At 41.0% G+C, this 23248-nt stretch overlaps 1 protein-coding gene and 1 long non-coding RNA gene across 2 annotated transcripts in view; one reads left to right on the top strand and one right to left on the bottom strand.

Moving 5' to 3' along the window:
- LOC119475536 overlaps positions 1–23248 on the top strand; it is a 146024-nt gene that overhangs the window by 109127 nt on the left and 13649 nt on the right. The window lies entirely within an intron of this gene.
- The window catches only part of LOC119475534 (reticulon-4 receptor-like 1), a 98715-nt gene that overhangs the window by 74718 nt on the left and 749 nt on the right, over positions 1–23248 (bottom strand). The window lies entirely within an intron of this gene.

The raw sequence follows: 23248 nt of genomic DNA, 5'->3' as shown, positions 1-23248 counted from the left end.
CTCTATGTTAACTTGAATGGGGATAGAATAACGGCCGGGCCGCACAGGTCACATGAGCAGTGCGTGACGGCTACCTTGCTGAACTGCTGCGTGTCTCACACATGTGGTGTACACACTGGCAGCATTTCTGCTGCTGCAGCGCTGCTACTGCCAGCCCTTTCTTTCTACATAGAGTTTGCCTTTCATAATGACCATTTCATTTCATTATAAATGTCTATATAATATATAATCTAAATAATATATATATTTTAGACAGAAAAAGGTTAAGAAGCGTGTGCTCATTTGTAAATAATAGTAATAATCCACAGTTAAATCCCAGTACTTTATTCATTCATGGTGCCCTGTAAGTCACTGCATTTTCTACAACACTGTCCTGTAAATATTTCAGAATAAAAGCCTTGTGTTAACAAATGAACGAATTCTGTCCACAGAAAGAACGCTTGATGGCTTTTGTTTTGAAACAGAAGCAGGGAAGTGTTGAGTTAAAAGTAAATCTTCAACACAAAAATGGAGAATGGAGTTTAACAGTCTAACCCCACAATTCAGTACTATATAGTTTACAGTCTTTTCATATGTTTTCAGCACTTATGTTCTAACATGTATAATGTGTTTAGATGCCAATCTCTGATTTTACTTTACCCGGACATTGAAATTTGCATCTCTTCCTATTGTATAACCCATTGTTTTTTTGTATAATTGTTGAATGCTGGTCAAAATGGCAGGTCTAGAAGGAAGATCTTGGCCTTTGACTTCTTTTAATTAAAGTTTTTGGTAGTTGAAACTTTTTGGAAGTATTGCAATGTGACATTTCGTCATCTATGAAAGGCCATTTATTTGTGGAAGTTGTTGTTATTGGTGATGTAATGTGCATTGTCAAAGCCTGTGTTAATCAAATTATGTGGGGAAATATTCAACCATGTGCCAATGACTCATCATTTATGACAGCTGAGGCGGAAAGACACAAAAGTACACTATGACCACAATGATTACAGTCGCTCTATGTGATTACGTTTGCAAGTAAGACAAAGGACTCATCTCCTTGTCTCTTTGAAGATTTAAACATTGTGCATGTGTTCGAAAAGAACGTTTTGTTGATATGTTAACATAATAAAAGCAATCTGTGTCATGTTTTAAAAAACAACAAAAAAAACGTATTAAAGCCCCTGAAAACTTGGTATATATAAATATTTCTCTATAACATTATATATTCATGACTAAAAAAGCAAAAATCAAAGTTAAAGTTCAGATTTTACACTCACAAACTCTCCATCAGGGCTGTGAGGATGTGGTGTGGTTTGATCAGATTTGATTGACAGCGGCTGGCAACTGTGGAGTAAATAACTCCACCCACTTAAAACCTAGTGCGAAAACCCAGAACAAAAAGACATGTCTGTAATGTGAGATAACCGTGACGGAAAATAGCGTGTTCATGTGGGACTTACTCACAGTAAGCTGATAGAGTAAATAGGTTTTCAAGGCCTTTAAACGGATGCTAAGTATTTGCATATAATAACTCTTAAGATAAATGGTTGCATTATTTCCTGCTTATGTGTGGCGTGTGTGCTTGTGTGAGCACTCACACACACATCTTCATGGCCACGCACATGCTTGTGCTTTGGATATCAGTGGCTCATTTAGAAATAAACTGATGCTCACGGTCCGATAAGAGGCTTATTGTGTAGTGAGACCATCTCATAATTAAAACAGAATATGAATAATCTCTAGAGAACATGTTCCACTAATGCAACGTAACTGGAGCGTTTACTCCGACGTTTATGTACGACGCGAAACAACGCCCACGTCATCCTGTGATAATATCTCTGTCGGGCTATAAAAACAACAAATCTGATAATCCACCCGTAAAGCATCACGAGTGTAAAGAGTGCTGATATGTTTTCCAAGGGCGCCAAGCTGATATCCAAGAAACAACCTGCAACACAACTTTGTCACCCAAAATGAATTGATTAATCGATTTTTTTTTGTATTTCTGCCCTCGTGGAGAAGCGTTCAATTAGAAATGCAGGTCTGAGTGGATGGCGGCGGCAGAGCATGAATCAGCTCGCACAAAGCGGGATTGATAAACAATAAGCTGTCAGGATGATAAAATATGCCTTTAAAGTAAAGAAAGGTAAGGTTGGCACAAATGGGCCAAAACTCGCAAACACTACCAGACAAACACACACTCTACACACACACACACACACACACACACACACACACACACACACACACACCTTGGGAAGTGATGAGACAGCTCTACTTTTGAATTGAAGCTGCCCATCTTTCGAGAGCCCATAAAACTCCCCTCAGAATCACAGGTCTGAACCATAAAATTCCCTGTGATAAAGGGAATATATGACAGCCCCCCCTCTTCCTCTCTCTCTCTCTCTCTCTCTCTCTCTCTCTCTCTCTCTCTCTCTCTCTCTCTCTCTCTCTCTCTCTCTCTCTCTCTCTCTCTCTGGGAGATGGCTGTGGTTGGCCCGTCCCCTTTGATGTGAGTAGAGCGAGGGCTTAGCTCTGCTCTGGCCTGGCTGACTGACTCCTATTCCAGAAGGTATTACCATGCTAACTCTTTAAAGTAAGCCTGTGCTCAGTCGTCTCTGGACCACAGGGGGGCTCGTGGGTTAACACGGAGGAGGAAATTGGGATGTATGGGATGTAAACAAGGGAGAAAAATACTGACGCGACAGAGTTTGTGTGTGCTTACAGTTTGAGCATCTATTCTACACATTTAATCCAGTTAATCTACCTGTGCCGAAGCATCCTCGTCTTTATTAAACCACCAAACTAGCGTCCAAACAACTGGCAGCATTAGGATTGAAGAAGTGGATTACATGTTATTACCCTCCTTTCTGGTGACATCTCAGAATGATTAAGGAGGAATTAAGTCCCTCCATCTCTGGCTCCGCCATTTTTAACAACACAACATTTTTATTTACTCCACAGCCTACTTTTCCTCTCACCGTGGACAGAGCTGGATTAAATAGATAGATTACTAGGCAGACTCATAGGCTGTATAAAATATGGACATATAAGTCTCCGTGACGTCACCCATAGGTTTCTGAAGAGCCGTTGTGCGGCTCAAAGTGGGCGGCTCCGGGCGTCGCCATCTCGGCATTGACGACAGCATAACTCACGGCTAATCTAAAAATGGGCAAAAGAGGTGGATTGTCGGTGGAGCTGAGGCGCAGCAGAGCAGCGACCTGGTACGGCACCCACCTGTCACTCAAAGTGGCCACACCCTCATCATGCCGAACTTTAAGCCTTAATATAATGGCCACTTTCAAAGGGGTCCCTTGACCTCTCACCTCAAGATATGTGGATGAAAACTCTGAGATGACCAGAGTGAAAACTGTATCTTATTAGATAAAACAGATGTTGACAAACTGCATAATTTGCAGATGAAAAAGGTGATAAATCACAGTATATCTTATCGCGATACTCGGCATATCGCAAAATGTTTAAAAACGCAAAAAGATTGTATCGTTACTAAAGTATCGTGATAATATCGTATCGTGGGGCTTCTGTTGAATTCCACCCCTACTTGAACTATACGATGCTAAATGTTTAGCGTTGTATAACAACACAAGCACCATTCATTTTGTGAATTTAGAATGAAGTATTTAAATGCATACAAAAAGTTTGAGACCGAACACAAAGAAAGAATGACAATCCAAATCATAGTCCCACTGCAGAAAGCATCTGTGGATTTACAAAATAGGCTACTGTAGCTGTGAGCAAAACTGACTGTAGCACCGGCTACTGTTGAATATGCATATATATGAATAATGCAGAGCCATCTTACATCACTATGGAAACAGGAATACACAACTACTGCTAGCAGCTGCCTGCCAGCTGTAGCTCACGACATGCCGCAACAGCTGTTTCTACGGGCCTCCTTCTGCTGATGTTGACAGAGAATCGCTCAGAAATTAAAAAAAAATATTTAGTGTTCTGTCAGTGATGCGTTATGTGAGTGCTCTGATTAATAAATATAGCCTATTCTTTGATTTTGAAACAGTATGTTGTTGTTACGGGCTGCAATGTGGAGTCGCTGGACAGTAGCAATACCGTGTGTATGAGACATTTAGCATTTACTGATAGTTTACATATAAGACAGTCCTATATACAGTATATATATATATATACACAGTATATATATATGTATATATATACACATATATACACATATATATATACACATATATATATATATATATACACATATATATAGGCTGGAAATCAATTATAATATTTAATCGCAAATTAATCACACATTTTGTATCTGTTCAAAATGTACCCTACAGGGAGATTTGTCAAGTACGTAATACTCTTATCAACATGGGAGTGGACAGATATGCTTGCTTTATGCAAATGTATGTATATATTTATTATTGGAAATCAACTAACAACACAAAACAATGACAAATATTGTCCAGAAACCCTCACAGGTACTGCATTTAGTATAAAACATATACTCAGTGATTATCATATAGTGGGCATGTCTGTAAACTCGTGGGGAGACTCGTGGGTACCCACAGAACCCATTTTCGTTCATATATCTTGAGGTCAGAGGTCAAGGGACCCCTTTGAAAATTGCCATGGCAGTTTTTCCTCGCCAAAATTTAGCTTAAGTTTGGAGCGTTATTTAGCTTCCTTCGCGACAAACTAGTATGACATGGTTGGTTCCAATGGCTTCCTTAGCGGGCTACAGGTCCGCCCGCTACAACCTCCAGAAGATCGGTCGCGTTAATGCTTTGAAGAAATTAGTGGCGTTAAAATAATTTTGCGGTAAACGTGTTATCGCGTTAACTTTGACAGACATAATTTTTTTTATTCCATAAATATTTTAATGTAGCCTACATTAAATAATGTTTAACATATATTTTTTTTATATTTTCACCACGTAGGCAGTTCATGTTCTTTATCCCTCTGTCTGGCCCCCCCTAGTGCAAGGAGGCCCTATAGGCATGTGCCTATAATACATGTGCGAAGATCCGACTCCGACCGTGAAAACACATGCAATCTATTTAGCACATACAGTACATGACACGCACACGAGACATAACTGGTTATTACAGCTTATGATCCAGACAAAAATATGGCGTGTTTAGAAGCAGACTCAACTCCCACACGTTGTACAACCGGCAGCACACATGCACATGTGACTACATGAAAAAGCTCTTCCGTGAACGTGTCAGGGGACTTGCTCGTGAAATGACATTTGGAGAAGATGTAGCTCGTCTTGATCTGTTGCCGAACGGAGCATGTAAGGTCCCCGAGACTAGCAGGGGAGACAGATGGGAAGAGACGGGGCAGGTAGGAGCAGGCAGACGGAAATACAGACCAGAACACATCCTGAGAGGGAGGCGGGAACCCTGGCACTCTGTATTAGTGTCATATTTATAACGCTTTTTTTTTTTTTTAATTATAGGATACAAAATCTATTTTTCAATTTACTTTTATCATGTTTCATTTCATCGTTCATTTGTTTTACTCTTTGCATAAACCTGCTTTCTTTCACAATACTGAATAAAAACAATTAGTTGCCTGTTTTCCGACACAAAAAGTAGGTTTATTTTAGTGCCCATTATTAGCCACAAAAATCAATATTGCTTTTCTTGCAGCCCTCATGGCCGCAGGTAACTTTTCATGTAAATAAATTAAATCGGACTTTAGAGGACTACAGCAGTTCCTGTGATTTGTCCATATCAATTAGTTTTTTTCAAGTTCTCAGTCAATGAATGTGAGCATAGCCGACTCTGTTCAATACCAACCTGAAGCTTTCCAGGATTGCACGTGCTCAGATCAATGGCCGCTGACTGATTCGATTATGTAGGGCAAAAGACTCTCTTTAACTCACGGGTATTTATCTTGGCAGTGAAAATATGTTTATGTTAATAGCCAAGTTTAATATTCACGTATCAGTGATTCCCTCTAGATTCATCGTCAGTCAGCGTGAACATAAAAGCATAACCTGTCTTTGCAATATAGACAAATGTACTCATCCTGGTTGCCCTAAATCTTGAGCGGTGCTGCACAAATCTGCCCTGGGGATGGATGATTTGCTCTGAGAGTCGTCGCCTGACATTATGTTAGTCACACATATTCAGAGAGAGGGGTGGGAGAGAGAGAAATGGCATTAGAGGAGTGTGATGGATAGTTAGATAGGTAGCTCGGTAGGTAGCAGACAGAGAAAGACACAGATGCACAATAATGATGTTTGTTTTGTTTAGAAGGTCGCCGGATTCATCCTCAGTTTAATATTTGCTGTGGCATTTGGTCTAGTTCATTAAAAAGATGTTCACTTCAGTCAGACCTCGAGGCCTAGTGTTTGCGCCAGGTGCTAAAAGTCTGTCAGAAGTTACTCTCCGGCTAAATATAGTGTACTGCATTCTGCGTGGTTGCATACAGCTCTTACTATTACAAGACTGATTGCAGCGGTATTGATCTGCCCGGCTGAGAAATCGACCTAAAACATGTTTGACATCATCGTCTCCTCCATCGCGCTCCATCTCTTTCTTACTTCCCCCTTCGTCCTTTTCATCATTCGACTGTGTAAGGCCGTTTCCTTCACCTCAGCTCGCTACCTCCTTTTACAAATCGCTCTCTCAACCTTTCCTCCCTTCATGTTGCCACTCTCGCCGCCATCACTCTATTTCCAACACTCACCTTCCACCTCACCCTCCTCTCTCCTCAGTTCACTTATTGCTTCTCTTTTTCTTGCTTCTCACACCTCCGCGTTTTCCCCTCATACGTGCGTTCCTCATTCATTGCATCCCTTTGCTTCTCAAATCCATCACCTTTTCCTTCCTGCTTAAACCTGCAGTAGGCAGAATGTTTTTTGGCATCATTGGGCAAAAATATCCATAATAACCTTTCAGCATATTGTAATTCAAGTGTTCTGAGAGAAAACTAGACTTCTGCACCTCCTCATGGCTCTGTTTTCAGGCTTTAAAAAATCGTGACGTGACGGGAGACTTTGGCCAATCACAGGTCATTTCAGAGAGAGAGCGTTCCTATTGGCTGTTCATTCAACGGAAGCAGCTGTCAGTGCAGCAGTACACTACAAGATGTTTCTCAAAACATTTGAGGCGAGAAATAGGCATTACAATAACAGAATATTGATTCACATTTGATCAGCGCTGCTTAGTTTGACCGTTTGATCGGAGTTCGCGAGTGATTGACAGCTGCTCAGAGACGGCAAGGCTCCAGCTCGGCTCTGATCTGTTGTTTTCCTCCGGTCTGTGAAATCTTGCAGATGCCATTAAGAGCAACGGAGGACAGCGGAGGCACATGATTTTTTTTTCAGATTATCTGTCTCATGCACTACTGTCAGGACATAGTGACCGTTTTATGAAAATTACTTTTTTTTTTGGCATATTTGCTCCAATTCTACCCACTGCTGCTTTAAGCATCTGCATCCCCTTCATCCTTCACCATTTCCTCACTTCCCCCCACCCCCAAATGTTGCGCCTCCTCTATTGTTCCCTTTTTGCACTTTTCTGCAGTGACTCTCTTCTGCTGAACTTCCTCGCCCTCACCGCTTGCTCTTTCTTTTTTTAACCTCGCAGCTCGTCCTCCCTCCTCCCCGTCCCTCCCATGGTGATTAAGTGATGGTTGGGCTGGCACAGCTGGTGTAGTTGGGCAGGCAGCCCATCTTCATGACAGCTGTGCTGCAGTGTAGCCAGATCCTTATTGGGGCAGTGGCACTGTAGTAATCATAACAACAGCGCAGGTCACACAGGCTTTTTTTGGGATTAACTGTATTATTAGGTAGGCATCTGCTGTGTTGTGATTATCTCTCAGGTCTTCATATCACTAAACAACAGGTGCGAGCAAAGGTGTAAAAAATCCTGTCCTGTGAAGCTCATGAGCATGAATGTTTTTGTTCCTTCCCGCCCCATTCATCCTGTGTCACACTTTCCCTTTCCTCGCTATTTCACACATCCTCGCGGTGTTGCAGCATTTTGCTTCATGCCGCTTCTGCATGCACACCTTTCAATGGCTCGCACCTGCATAATCAACACTTGTGTTGTGTGCGTCAGCTGATGTTAACTTATGAGCCAGAGGTGCCATCTGTTAAATTGCACATCTGGAAGAAAAAATAAATGGTCTCAAAAGTCAGTGTTCTCTGGCCCACCCGCCCTGGTTCACAGGGAGGTCACGCACACCAGGCGGAGTGCTGGACTGACTTATGAGTGAGCGGAAACATCTGAGGTAAGCACCTTTCTCAAAGCAGTAATTGAATTGTGCCAAGGTGATGGTGCCACAACTCAGTTATGAGCTTGGTGAGCTTCGCTAAACTCACTATTAGTCACGAGCTGTTGTCTACTTGGCGGGAGTTTTTTCCCCCCTCTTCTCCGCGCACTCGCGCATCATCAGTTTTAGGTCGCGCTGACAGCTTAAGGAAATTAATGCAGTATTGGTTAAAGGGGCCGAGGGAGTTCAGAGGATGCACTGTGGATGTCTTCACCCTTTCTCTTTCTCTCTCGCCGCTGTAGCACTCGCTTCAGCTGCGAGCCAGCCACGCATTGGTGTCTGCATTGTAGTAATCATCGTCTAACAAACCCTAACCCTCAACACAGATGCTGCAGGGACGAGTCTGCCATAAACACCACTTACATGGGACAGCAGCACGCCCGTAAAGCAGCTCTATCAACAATGGCTATACCATCTTGACACTTTTATTTAAAACTCACTATATTTAATGTCTCTCTCAGCACATACTGTAGCTCTGGGTGAGCTTTCTGGTCCATTCTTATGATATCAACCTGTGATAATCTCTCCATCAATTCAAAGGTAAAATGTACTGTACAATTGTTAACATGCCATAAATGAGACGTTTCATTCGCAGCCACGTTCCACCGCTAGAATGATTACTGACATAAAATCAAAGCTTGTTACATAAAAGGAAAAGTCACTATGGATTATCGCTACCATGAAATACCCTGAGCCCATCATGTACAAATTATTTCTAATTTGCAGAACATGGTTTCCATGTTGGTTTAGTGTTTTGAATGTATCTCCTCTCTATGTTAAAGATAGGTCCCAACATATTTCTCCCATTCCCATCACATATTTTCTCCCATGCTATCAACAATATACTGTATAGTAGGTCTGTGTATTGGCAAGAATCTGGCGATATGATACGCATCATGATATAGGGGTTACGATTCAATATATTGTGATTAGGGCTATCAAGTTTAAGCTTGCGATTTTTAGGTTGAGTGAACTAGAGTGAAGATACAGGCATCATATGAAACTAGAAAAACTAAGGAATCCATTGGTACCAATCATGTCATACTAGCTTGCCACGAAGGAGGTTAAATAATGCTCCAAACTTACACTACATTTGGGCGAGGAAAAACTGGCATGGCCATTTTCAAAGTGGTCCCTTGACCTGAATGAATTTGTTAATTTCTTTATACTAAATGCAGTACCTGTGAGGGTTTCTGGACAATATTTGTCATTGTTTTGTGTTGTTAATTGATTTCCACTGATAAATACATACATACATTTGCATAAAGCAAGCATATTTGCCCACTCCCATGTTGATAAGAGTATTAAATACTTAACAAATCTGCCTTTAAGGTACATTTAGAACAGATAACAAATGTGCAATTAATTAGCAATTAATCACGATTAATTATTGACTATCACGCAAGTAATCGCAATTAAATATTTTAATTGATCTACAGCCATAATTGCGATATATTGCATTTTCTTTTTAATCTAATTTTAGGGAAACTGTCACAGTATAAAGAACACACCACCATATGTATAAAAATCTGAGTGGGAATCATAAAAGTGGGATTTGCATGTATCACAGTCCCTGTAACATCCCACATCATAGCACTACTTTGAGAGGGCACATATCTTTGCAAATGAAATAAAGTATTGACTGAGTTAATCTTTGTATATTTGTAATATTTTTGATATTTTCTTAGTACTTAATTTATTGTAACTTATAATGCAGCTACAGAAATAGCATTTCCAGGCTTGAATTCAATATGGCAAGAAAAAAAAAGAGGAAAGCTTTAAACAAAATATGTAAAAGCCCATCCCAAGTATTCTGACTCTTTCATTCTGGGAAAAAAGCATCAGCGGCGCCTAAAATATAAATGTGATGTCATGAAAATGACTGCGGGTTTGTGCAGCGATGTATAATAATGACGCTGATACACATTTATGACTTTTCCGGCTCTGCAAAAGTTCTGATTACTTTTTTAAGTTGTGTTCCAGAAAAACCTCCACAGTAGATCCAATAAAAGGCCGTCGTCCTGGGATTCATCTGTGTATAGTGTCCCCAGCTGAGCATCAGATTGTTATGTAAGACTAAGTGTGACACACACACACACACACACACGTGAATACACACATACACATAACATACGCACGCGCAAGTGCCGCCGTGTTATAATGAGACTCAGACTGAAGACACAAACAAGCTGTGGCAGCAGACAAACAACACTTTCTCACACGTCCCTCATCTCCTGTTCTCTCGCATCACTCCATCTTTACTTCCTGTCGTCACTCTGAAGCCCGCATCAAACACCGACTGCCACAAAATTGGAGCTTCTTCTAATTCTAACCATTTCATGCGTCAGTGTCTCTGTGTGGTGTGCCGGTGCACCTATGCGTGGGCTTTTGAGATGTGAAGTCATTTTTGGCTTTTCCCTATTTGTTCTCGGGCTAATTTAGGAATTTAGTCAGGACTTGGATTTAGCATCAGTGAAAATGGAACAGGATGAGCTTCATTAAACCCACTAGTGGGTCCTGGCAAATGTCTGCGTTTGTGTTTGTGTGTGTGTGTGTGTGTGTGTGTGTGTGCGTGTGTGTGTTGGGAGTGAAGGAGTCTGCAGTATATGAAAGGTATACAAAGGGATAGAGGTAGGGCTGCCATTAATGCTTTTTGTTATCAATTGATCCGTCTCAAGCTGCAACAATTAATCGATTAATTGTCAACTATTAAATTAATCAACTATTTTGATAATTGATTAATCGGTTTGAGTCATTTTTTTAAGAAAAGAAAATCAAAATTCTCTGATTCTAGCTTCTTAAATGTGAATTTTTTCTGGTTTCTTTACTCCTCTATGACAGTAAACTGAATATCTTTGAGTTGTGGACAAAACAAGACATTTGAGGACATCATCTTGGGCTTTGGGAAACGCCGATCCACACTCTTCACCATTTTATGACATTTAATAGACCAAACAACTAATTGATTAATTGAGAAAATATTTGGCAGATTAATCGACAATGAAAATAATGCTTAGCTGCAGCCCTAAATCTGTCAGTTATGTATTGATTCATAATTTAGCTGATAAAACATCAGAAAAAAACACTGCGCAAGTTCCCAAAGCCCAACGTGATGTTTTCAAACTGCAAAAAAAGAGACGCTAGAACCAGAAAATATTTACCATTTTTCCTTAGTAAAATTACAGTTATTCAATTATCAAACTTGTTATTATTATTATTTTCTGTCAATCGATTAATCCGATTGTTTTAGCACTTGACAGACGAGCAGAAAAGAAGCAATGCAAAGAAAAGACAAGAGGAAAAGATGAAAGACTAGCCAGGCTATAGATGATTCCCCCCATTGTAACTTCAAATTTAAACATGGCAGTAAAACTACAAACCAGGTGCATTTACGTGTCTTTTATAAGAACTATGTCTGCTTGGTCAGTCTGCTTATATAGGTGCAGTTCAGGTGGTCTTATATATGTTGTGCACTCGTATTAAGTGCGTATCATTTTAACAGAGCTCTAACTCTAAGTGTAAGCACCAGTCAGAGGCAGATGGGCTCGTTAATGCAGTGATGTAGTTATGTAAGACCTGCTACTGCTGCCGCTCTTGCCCGTCTATACTGCAGTACAGAGAGAGAGAGAGAAAATTGTGAGTAAGTCGGCATGTGTGTGTCTGTTTGAGCGATTATGTATGTGCAGAAACACACGTGTTTTGTGTTTGTGTGTGTAGGAACACTGTGGGACAGACGGGGATTGATGTGGTAAATCAGGAGGAATTGACTTGTTGTCCTGGGTTTGATGAACTCTTCTCCCTCTTTAACCCATCTCCTTCAATTCCCCACATGCTGGGTAACAGCCAATACAGGGCTCTAAACACTTTTACTGCACAGAGGCAGCAGAACGGGAGAGAGAGAGAGAGACAGAGAGAAGCGGCAAAGCAGAGACAGCCTCAGAGGCCAAGGGAACGAATAAAGAAGGCGAGGTTGCAAGGCAGTTTCTGTACATGCATATTAACACACCAATACATTTTGGGATACTCAAGTGCTCCATTTGCGATTTGTTGCAAGGGGGGTAGACAAAACAACATAAATAATAAATGAAAAACGACTTTTAACTGTGTAGTAACTGGAGTAGAAACACTGCTTCAATGTGAGTGGGTCATATGAGGTCGAATGAATTTGTTAACTATAAAAGAGGTCTGGGATCTGAATTTAGATGTGAACATTCCAAATGCAAAATCAGGACAACATGGCTCAACGGAGGCAAAGTCATCTGCAGTCCAAACTGCAGTCAAAAATAACACTGCTAGAGATATACTGTACAAAAATAAAGCCAAAATATCCCGGATACGGGTGTTGCCATCTTGAGATTATGAAGTAATTTGCAGCCAGAGTCTGCTCAGTAGTGATCGGGGGGGGGCTGGAGCCAGGTATCGAGGTCCCACCTACACACCTGCCTGAGCCAATCACGAGCCAAGCACGGCCGCAGCTTGCTGCTACGTTAGCACCATGGTAGCTGTTTGGCTACAAAGACACAACAACAAACCATAATACCTCTATAACTACATTTATGATCACACATTCTATCACACAGACTCATGGCGATTATGGAAAGTCGAAGTTCTCCTCTCTCGTACAATTCCCGAGCCTCCGACTGAGATTACTTCACTCAGAGCAGCTGTCAATCACAGCTGTCAATCACGACATCACCCCCGCCCCTTTTAATAGCATCCAATAACTAATTAAAACCAATCTTAGCAGCAAAATGAACACAAGAGCGAATGCAGGCGAGTCACCATTTCGCGTTAACATATTTTTTCCGAACTGTTGTTTTTGTCATGAATACTTTCACGCAGAACAAAAATATTACAAGGCCATTTCCGGAACGAGGTTGATTTTCTGACCTTTCGCACAGCGAATAAAGCCATCAACCAATCACGCTGTGTGGAAATAGCGCCTATATTTATGAAACAACAACACAGAGGCTCCGTAGTCCGAACCAAGATGGCAATCTTTATTACTCCTTTCAACTTTGACAAAGGCAGCACAGACTAGATCCACTACTTTGGCTCTTACCTTTCACAATAAAAACGCTAGACATAATATTTGCAGGTGATTATCTCGCCCCCGGTGTATACATGCCTCAGGGCATATGAACAAACATCTAATGCAGTCGTTTCTCTTGAGGACAGTCTCAAGATACTGCCTTATCTCAGAGGAACGACAGTCTAAGGTTGAAACTAAACAACAGGGATATATGATCACTGGCATGCCACTTATTTGACACACCTTTCTAGAAGTGTTTGCATCGATGACTCATCCACTTCAAAGTCTTTGCATGGGGTGTTCTTGTTATTGTGTCTACCCCCCTGTAAACACCCGGGTGAAGCTCAGATCCTGACTCAGATCCGACGCAACAACCTGTGATGACGCTGCAGTATAAGCCAGCTTATGGATGGTAATAAACACCTTATCCTATTTACTTAATTTTCTGTTTCCATGGTAATATCCAGGAAAAAAAATCTATTTATTTATGTTTGTGGTGTTGTTTGTAATCAGGAGCAGAAGATGGATATCAAGAGCTTATCAAGAATAAAACCTGGAATAGCATCAGTTGGCTACAATACAGTACACGCATGCAAACATGTCACGGAGAATGTGAGTGGCGCATATTAGAATAATGCGGACTAGTGGAAGACGAGATAAAAACAGGAGGGAGGCAGAGGGAAGAAGGGGAAGAGAGCGGGGAGTGGAAGGACGGACTGAGCCGTGTGATCTGCCGTGAGGAAAGCAGCAAGCCCATACTGCTGAGAGCTGTGGACCCCAAACGCCTTATCGGAAACCAAAACAGCTATCAATTATTCAACAGGTACAGAGCGAACCAGCTACAGAAGAGAAGGCATGGGAGGAGAGGAGATTTGAGGGGAGAGAGTGGGGATAGAGGAGATATATCCTGCATGGGAGTTAGGCACAAAGGATTAGATTTTCTTTCTTTTTCTTTGTCAATTTGTTCAGAAACGTGCCGTGCGGTGTTACTTTTTCGACTAATGCATCAGCAACAAATATGGGACTTTAAGCCTTGTGTCAGTTAGCTGATATTAAAGGTAGACCGATTAATCAACGCCGATAGAACGTTTTACAAACTATCGTTATCAGTGGAACTGGGCTCTGATAGTGGCCGATGGCTGCGCAGCCGCAAGCAGTCACGTACATCACAGTTTTGCATGGAGGCTCCATACACAAAGTCATGGTAGAGGGGGAGAAAAAAAGTTATCTCTCGAATATATAACGCAACACAACACTATCAGCTCTTTGTCCACGATACAAGGAAAATAAATAATTCACTGTTACTTTAACTTACTTACCAAATTGGAGTTCTCTCCTCCAAAGTCATGTTAACTATCCATTCATGAAACAAAATCGCACGATTTAGGATCCTCTTTACCCCGGGAATATGCACCAACATTAATAGTTTGTAAGAGTGGTATTTAACAATGTAACGGAACGCGCAACAAAAGTAATCCTGGTCAGTCATATGCAACAGAACAATGCATCGACCACTGTAAATCAATGGAACATATTGCAACGATGTAGGATATTCTGTTACTAATGATTGAATTAATTTATTTAAAACAGCGTATGCAAAAGTAACCGAAGATATCGGCCGATTAATCTGCTATCAGCTTTTTCCTGCATCCAAAATATCGTTATTATATCGACCTTTAAAAATCCACTCTTGGTCGACCTCTAGCTGATGTTAATGGCTTTAGTTTAAGGGAATAGTTCAACATTTTTGGAATACGCTTCATTGCTTTCTGTCTGAGAATGAGGAGAAAATATCAATATCAATCTGGGCAGAACAAGGCCAGCTGTGCACCTCATGCACCAAGTGAAAAAAAAGTAGCTTTACAACACCTCTAAAGCTCGTGTTGTATCTTGTTCAACAAATGCATGATGAGAAATGTAAAAAACAACCGCTTGTGGTTTTTACGTAGAGTTAACTGGCAAACAAAAGCTGGATGCCGCCAGTGACTCCGTGAAGTCTCGTCTTCACAGAGAGGTTTGGCACCAAATCTAAAGTGTTCACCTATCTGGCAACCTGCGTTATAGCCAGATGGATGAACATAACTCCCCATACAGTCACACATGGTTACATTCCTATATAACAAACGTGGTACTGTTGTTATTTTCTAAGCATTTAGGCATATTTTTGACAGACAGACTAGATGTGTTTCCCCCATCTCCCCAGCTTTAAAGCTAAGCTACTCCAGCTCTCTACTTTATGCACAGACATGAGATTTATATCCATCTTCTCATCTTCACTGACATTTTAAGTTTATGGCTTAAAATGTCAGCAATGCCACATCCTTTCACAACATGTCAACTATAGTACTGCTGGATTTTCACAACTCACACTCTCCCCCAGCCCCACCATTTTACCCTAGTATATCTTATATCCCATACTATATTATGTTATACTGTTTTATTACATGACATACTGTATTATTTACCTATATATTAATACAAACACTAAGTATCATTAATTAGTCATATCAGTCTTGTGTACGCTGTTTACATACACTGTACCTTGCTGACTTTGCTGCTAGTTATCACATCACACCACTGTCACTTTTGCCTTGTAATTTTGTCCTTAAGTGCTCTTGTATAGTTTCTATTCTATTAGAGAGGGGTTCGATTTGACTTTCGATTTTAATGTCACAATTCGATTAAATTTTTGATTTAAGCATGCCATTGTCAGACTATGGAGTCTTGATTCGCAAAGATCAACAGATCATTGGTTTTAGGCCCTGACAACTGTCATTTAACTTTCAAATTCTTCTTTAAAAAGAGAACTGGACTCCCTTTTTTCATTTAGAAAGTAAGATTACAACAGTCTACAATAGAAAAAGCTGCATCTTTTCAATATCAGTATCTGTGTGACCCACCTCAGTATATAATCTTTACAAAAACAAAACATAAATCCTTCTGCAGTGCGTACGGTGTTGTTGTCATTTACTGTCACGCTTCTGTCTGTTCAGAACACGGTGGCTCATGTTGGTAATTGTGTGTAGTTTTTACCGTGAGTGAGGTGGTTGTTACATTTCATGTTACATTTTACAGTACAGCTGTCTTTTCCTTCATACGCACGCGAGTGGGCGGGTGCGTAAAAGTAATCGTCAATCCTGCTTTCAATTTCAATGGTCGAGACTGGAAGCTAATTTCAATCGATTTCCGATCTAGAATCGAAATCGTGACAACCCTACTCATATTCTCATTTTAGTTTTAAATACCTCTGATTATTTACTTTCTCTATTTATCTGTACTTATTTCTGACCTTGTGCTGCTGCAACAACAACCCGAATTTCCCCTCTGGGGATCAATGAAGGCTTATCTTATCTTATCTCATATTATAAGATAAGACACGGTGGCGTTAACATGAGTAATAGTGGCTCATCCACTTCAGTCAGCAAACAAGGATGCTGCTGCAGCAAGCGATGGGTTTGTCCAACCGTTTCTCCCTCTGGAGACAGGAAAAATACCAAAGTTCCTGGTCCAAACAGGGAGAAACTGAACACAGACACTCTCTCTTCATTCCTTCCTCCTCCAGGTGAAGTCTGTTTCCACATAATCCCTCATTTTCCTCCTATGTCCATCTGTCTGTCTTTCTCTCTGCCCTTCCTCTCTCTCTCTCTCTCTCTCTCTCTCTGCATGTCTCCAGTCCTCCAGGTCTGACATTTACACGATTCCTGAGGCTCACGCACAAACACACACATGCACACACATGCACACACACACACACACAGAAGCCTTATGATCGCTGTGTACTTGCTATGTGATCACACACATTTGTATCTCTTTCATCCGAAAACTTTCTCACACACCCCTGCATCTCACTCTCTGTCTCTTTGTATCAAACGCTCACACACACACACACACACACACACAAATTACATGCACAACTAGCCCTAGCAGTTGCTAAGTGAACCTGCAATCAGAGGCCTCCGTGGGGCTCCTGATGGGGAGTAATGTCTCATTTGATTGGCCATTCTATTCACACAGGACCTCCCTGCTGTGTGTGTGTGTGTGTGTGTGTGTGTGTGTGTGTGTGTTAGTGTGCGTTTGTAGCGGCTCTCAAGGTGAACCGCGGTGATTCATAAGCAAATTAGCGCGCCATATTTACCAAAAAACTCAGCAACAACTTTACTGCAGCAACGAGTTGTATGAGTCATGAACCACTTCTTATGGTTTTTACCACTTACTTTAGTTTAAACAATGTTAAATTGTGCGGAGTAATGTTCCCTTTGTTATGGCTGGCTCCATCCACTTGCGCCGTGACCTAGTGAAAAATGTTGAAAGTGCAAAGCAGTGTGTTTGTACGTAAAGATAAATGTGGAATAGAGCTTTGTTTGGCCAGAAAGTTGGAATAAAACACCACAGGGCCATTGTGAAATGCCATTTCATGCTCTGTGCAGGATAATTTGTAGCACTTGGTGTTTGTTTATTCCGCATCAAAACAACTCCTGCTCATTAAGTGTTTCTTTTTTTTGCATTGTGTTTGTGAGAGTTCACCAGTTTAGAAGCTCGGAGCTGTAAAACATCAGTAATTATTTTTAACGCATTTAAAACACGGCGTATCGGTTGTGAACGCTACGCACATTCCAGAAAATTGGTGTGCGACTCGATGATAAAATAGAATTGAGCAGGCAGACCACACCGAGCTCAGGATACGGCAGAAGAAAGAAGGAGTCTGTGAAGTGACCTTGAGATCAGGCGGGAGGAGCGGTTGCAAAAGGTCATTGATATGCACGGCCATCGCGCGGACGCTCGCTGTGTGTGTGTGGCGGTGTATGTGTGGTGAAGCGTTTCATCCTGTTCTCCGCTGTGACTTGCATCAGAGATGTAATTGATTATCATATGAATTCCGTTCCAGTCGTCAAATCCCAAGATGATTTAGCTCTCTAATATGATATATCCACAGAATCCCCACAAAGTGCCACGTTCCCTATATTGTGGTCCCTCTGCCTAATCTGTAAAATCTGCCCGCTGCCTCAGGATGTCGGCACTGCAAGAGCAAATTTGGATCAATCTCAGCACTCAATTACCTCGCCATTTGGTGCTTCACGACCCGAATAAACATTTTGTCACTAATCCATATGTTATTATCATCCACCAAGGCTATCAAAAGATGCAAGTAAACACACACACACAGCAACACAACACAGCTACAGCAGCTTCTAATTGTTTTGACTGTAGACTTGACAATGGCCTGCAGGCAAAATGTATGTGTGCCAACGCAACAGTCAGCTCAGAGAGACAAAGTAAGATTAGGCTTTGTCGCAGTGCCATCAGATAAAATTCATCCTATGAGAAAGCACGTTTGGAGATGACAAATTATTTCAACCTAATTAGCATGGATAACTTATATGCAACATTTCTGCATGAACATATGAAAATGTTTGGGTTGAATCTGGACAAAGTTCTCATTCGTTTAGACTCAAGTTGAGCAGGAACTCTGCTGGAAAGTTTCATAATCAGGCCCGACTTTATTCACATTTTGGTCCAGAGAAAGCCATTGGCCCTCGAGCGAGGTTGAGGCTACAGACTGAATGAACAGTGACTTGCAATTTTACCATCGTATATTGATATTGATCAGTGGATTTCAGTACTGAGCTGAAGTTAGAAATATATTATCATGGCCGAAGGTAATATCACAGAACATTCTTCAGATATTGCACATTTTCTTGGATTACAGTGTGTTCATTGGCGGGGCTGACAGCGAGAGGATGAAATCATATTATGAATTAATGATAAGAAGAAGAAGAAGAAGACAGTGCCGTGCCTTTTAGAAGTTCAAGTTCCCAACTCAAGAAGTAGGAGTTTACGCACATTTCATTCACATTATTCCCCAAAGTGTCAAACTATCACACCGCTCATACAAAACTCTAAGATCATGCTGTCTTCTGTATATATTGAACTTGTGTCTTTAATGTGACACACACACACAAACACCATTAAATCCATAGACACTACATGCGGTTATGCAGTTAGTCTTCATGAATAATTTAGATCAGAAGTGAGGCAACGATGCCGTCATAACTCAGACACACAGACTAGACGCATATTAGATCAACATGACTAACGCTTCCCGTCGATGTCGTTATCTCTGATGTCCATCGCGAATAATAAACATCCATAAATCCGCTTATAAAATCATAGAAAAAGATGCTCATTATAACCTGCCAGAACTTGCCTGAGAATCAGCACATTTTTAAGTCTTCTTCAGTATCAAAGTAATCCAGTGATAGTTTTCCGTAAATCCTTCGGTACATTGCAAACAGGAACTCCTAATAGCTAATTTGGCATACTTTTAATGGTGCCAAACCATAGATTATATTGTTATCACTTTAACTCAAAGTGCATTCAACCAACAAAATCACAGTATTTATCCCTGTATGTATTTCCACAATCCATTTTGCAAATGTTTTCATATTTTAGGTTTTGAATCGTATGTTTCTGAAAAAAAAAAAACACTCACTTAAGCTTAAAATAAGTATGTAAACTAAGTAAAATAAGTACGGAAACAACGTAATATAAGTACGGAAAGCATGTCACAAACACCGCTAAAAAACACAGGACATATGTCACTAACTTACAAAACAAAACACCGGACTCCTGCTTGAAAGGCCTGTGTTTGTTGGACCCATTCACTGCTTTTTATTCTACGTCACTAACTCTGACCATTGCATATTTATGCGATCAGTATGCCGTACAAATGACACGCCAAAAAGCAATAAAGGTGTTCTTTTGCTTAATGCCTTCCGCTTTATCGTGTCCCTCATACACCTTTTCCTGTGATGATCTTCTAGCATTTTATAGACAACTTGATTAACTGAGAATATAATCGGCAAATGGATCAATAATGAAAGTAATCATTAGTTGCAGGCCTAGCTGAAAACATAAAAATCCAAATGTAGCTCTGACTGTGTTCACTTTTTACAGGCAGTGACAGAGCACAATAAAACCTTTCATTCGTGCCTTTCTTAATAAAAAGAGCGCTTCTTTTCATAACTAATTTTAAGGTCGGGCTTGTGTTTTGTTCACACAGTGTCAGCGCGTACGTGACTGTGAAAGGCTGTAGATAAAGAGAGCGACAACTTAAAAGTTGGAAACGGAAGCAAAGTCAAGTAAGGGAAACAAATCCAGCTTCAAACAAGCTGGGGAACAAAGCTTCGGCAGCTACCCAAACCAGCCAGCTAGCAGCCAATCAGCCTGCCAGGCCTCTCTCCTCTCAGGCTGAAGCTGGCAGCAGGAACTGGCCAAGCAGAGAGATAGAGACAGAACGAGAGACAGACAAAGAGAGAGGCAGTTTTCATTACACAAAAACACTTCTCCTCCTTCTCCTCACTCTCTCTCTCTCTCTTGTTTTATCCCACCGCAGAGCGATACTGTGGGTAAAGGTGACAGACATAGATAACTGTATCTCAGGCAGACTGTGCACAATTACCCTGAATTTAATTATTGTCACTGACAGCCAGATATTTGTAGGAGGAGATACAAAGCACAACGCATCAGCCGTCACCGCTGTGTGTCGTGTGTTTGTGTGTGTGTGTGTGTGTGTGGGTGGGTGCTATCCATCTGAAATTACAGCAAGATTAGAATTAAAGCTTGTCTGCCTCTAGCCAGCTCTCTGTGTCTTTCTTTTGCCCTGTCATACATGCATACACACACATACAATGACAGCACTAATCAGCCCTCTGTCAAGCCCATTAGGTCCCACCCTTAATGAGGAGACGGCCCAGCTTGTGCCCCAATCCGGGCCAGCCGAGTGAGCTAATAGAAAATGATGTGCGCGGATGTATGCGCGTTGTTTCTCTCCTCGGCGTTGTGCTGCATTAATATGACAAATGACAGACTTCCAGCGTCTCTATTAAAGAATTGTTTTCTATTCTGTTCTCACAGTTCAGTCAGCCGAGAGCTAAACAGTACTAGGGCTGTTTTTTCTTTTTTGGTACGATTTTGAAATCCATTTTTCATAACGCCAGAATCGATATGTATATTTGCTTCTTTTGAGTCTATACAGAGGTAGAAGGAAGTTAACTCTTTTATTGTTGTAGTCCGAGTAACGTGACGTCATATCCGTTCCGTATCCGTCAACCAAAACAAACCGCAGCCAGCCGAAAACGACAAAGCAGAAAACGGCGGAGGGTCTGTGTGGACACGACCTGCACCATCACATGTTAAATCCACAGTGGTAAACACTACACATACAGTAAAATACGGAAACACTTTGGGTTTCACACATTGCCAGGTAAAGCAGAGCTAGACATCACGGCTAAAGCTGCAGGCTAACTCTGTCACGGACAGGAAACGTTATCGTATTGCGGTAACGTGCGGTCAAGCCGGCCGTCACTCTCATCTCCGTGGTCAAATTGCTTGACGCAACAACTGCAGAGCACCCATATACTGACATTTAATGGATATATTTAATGGATGTATAAAGAGAACGGAGCTGACGGGAGAGCTAGCGACGGACTTGGCGAAGTTAGCGGAAGTATACACGTGTGAATATATACAGTTTTCAAAATAAGGTGTTAACAAAGGGAGCTGTATATACAAAATGCATATATGGAAATAAGATTGATTGGATTATATTCACCAGTAGCATAAAACAGTGTGTCCCTTATAAATTAAACAGAAAATATCACTAATTTTTGAGGGAAATGTCTTTAAAATTTAATAAATAATGCCTGAAAACGACTGATATATTTGACTTCAGGACATCTTTGACTACATATATGCTGAAAATCAAACATTTTGACTGTATTGATTTCGATATTTTTCAAATTAAAAGTCCCTAAAAGTGTGTGATTCAACTTTTATTCCCATGGTCTAGTGTTAAAAAAGTTCATAAAAATCCAAATAAATTGTAATATTGAATCATCGCAATACTTAAAAATCACAATACATATCGAATCGGCACCCAAGTATTGTGATAGTATTGAATCGGGGAGATAGGTGAATTGCAGCTCCACACTATATAGCCTGACAATCTGCCTTTCATGGGAGCCCCATTATAGGCCTGTTTTATTTGGGGTGGGGGGATTGGCAGATGAGTCACCACTCCACAAATACTTCTCTTTTTAAAATGTCTGTGTGTGTTATTATTTCACATTTGACGTCAGTTTGTGATATGGCTTTTTTTTTTATGGATTTGTCAATACAAGTGATGCTAAAATTAGACCTCCTCTTTGTCACACACGTGTACAGACAGGCACACAGAAAAAGAGGCTGACGGCAGCAGGGTGGGAGCATCCCTGTCATACACACACACACATACAGACACAGGCAAGGTCATGGCAGTAAAACTTCATACTTTTTCCCACCACAAGTGTGATAGTAAACAGCATGAGCCCGTGTTGTTATTCTGTTGTCTACCTGGTCCATTGGGAGATCCACCCTGTCCCTTAACGCACACACACAAGTCATAATATCCTGTTGTTGGATGCTGTATGGCTGCGCGCCTCATCCTGGCACGCCAATGGAACCACACACACACACACACAAGCGCGCACTGGAGCCATACATAGTGGTTGGCACACAAAGTGGCCAAACGCGTAAAACTTTTATAACAAAACAATTGTGAACTTTTTTTTGTCTCATTCTCACTCGCTCTCTCTTTGTATTATGTCTGCCAGGCAAACACACACATTACGCGCGCAGCATCAGCACCAGCACCACCAGCCATCATCCATCCTCGTGCAGGCAAGTCCTCCAAACTGCAGTGCGGCAGCGCTTCGCTATTTTAAGAATCATTTTTTAACATGAAGTGGATAAATATTTAATTCCCTTTTCCCCATCCACCGACCCGCCATCAGCAAGGATAAAAAAAAAAAACAGGCAGCTCATGATAAGTTGTAAAAGGCAGCACCGGAGAGGCTCTTCAGTGACTACATTTAGACACAAATAAATAATAAGAAAAATAATTTGTATCAACTCATA

This window comes from Sebastes umbrosus, chromosome 17 (genome assembly GCF_015220745.1).
Source record: "Sebastes umbrosus isolate fSebUmb1 chromosome 17, fSebUmb1.pri, whole genome shotgun sequence".
NCBI lineage: Eukaryota > Metazoa > Chordata > Actinopteri > Perciformes > Sebastidae > Sebastes > Sebastes umbrosus.
Note: the sequence above shows the minus strand (reverse complement) of the source record. Positions and strands in the feature narration are given on the sequence as shown.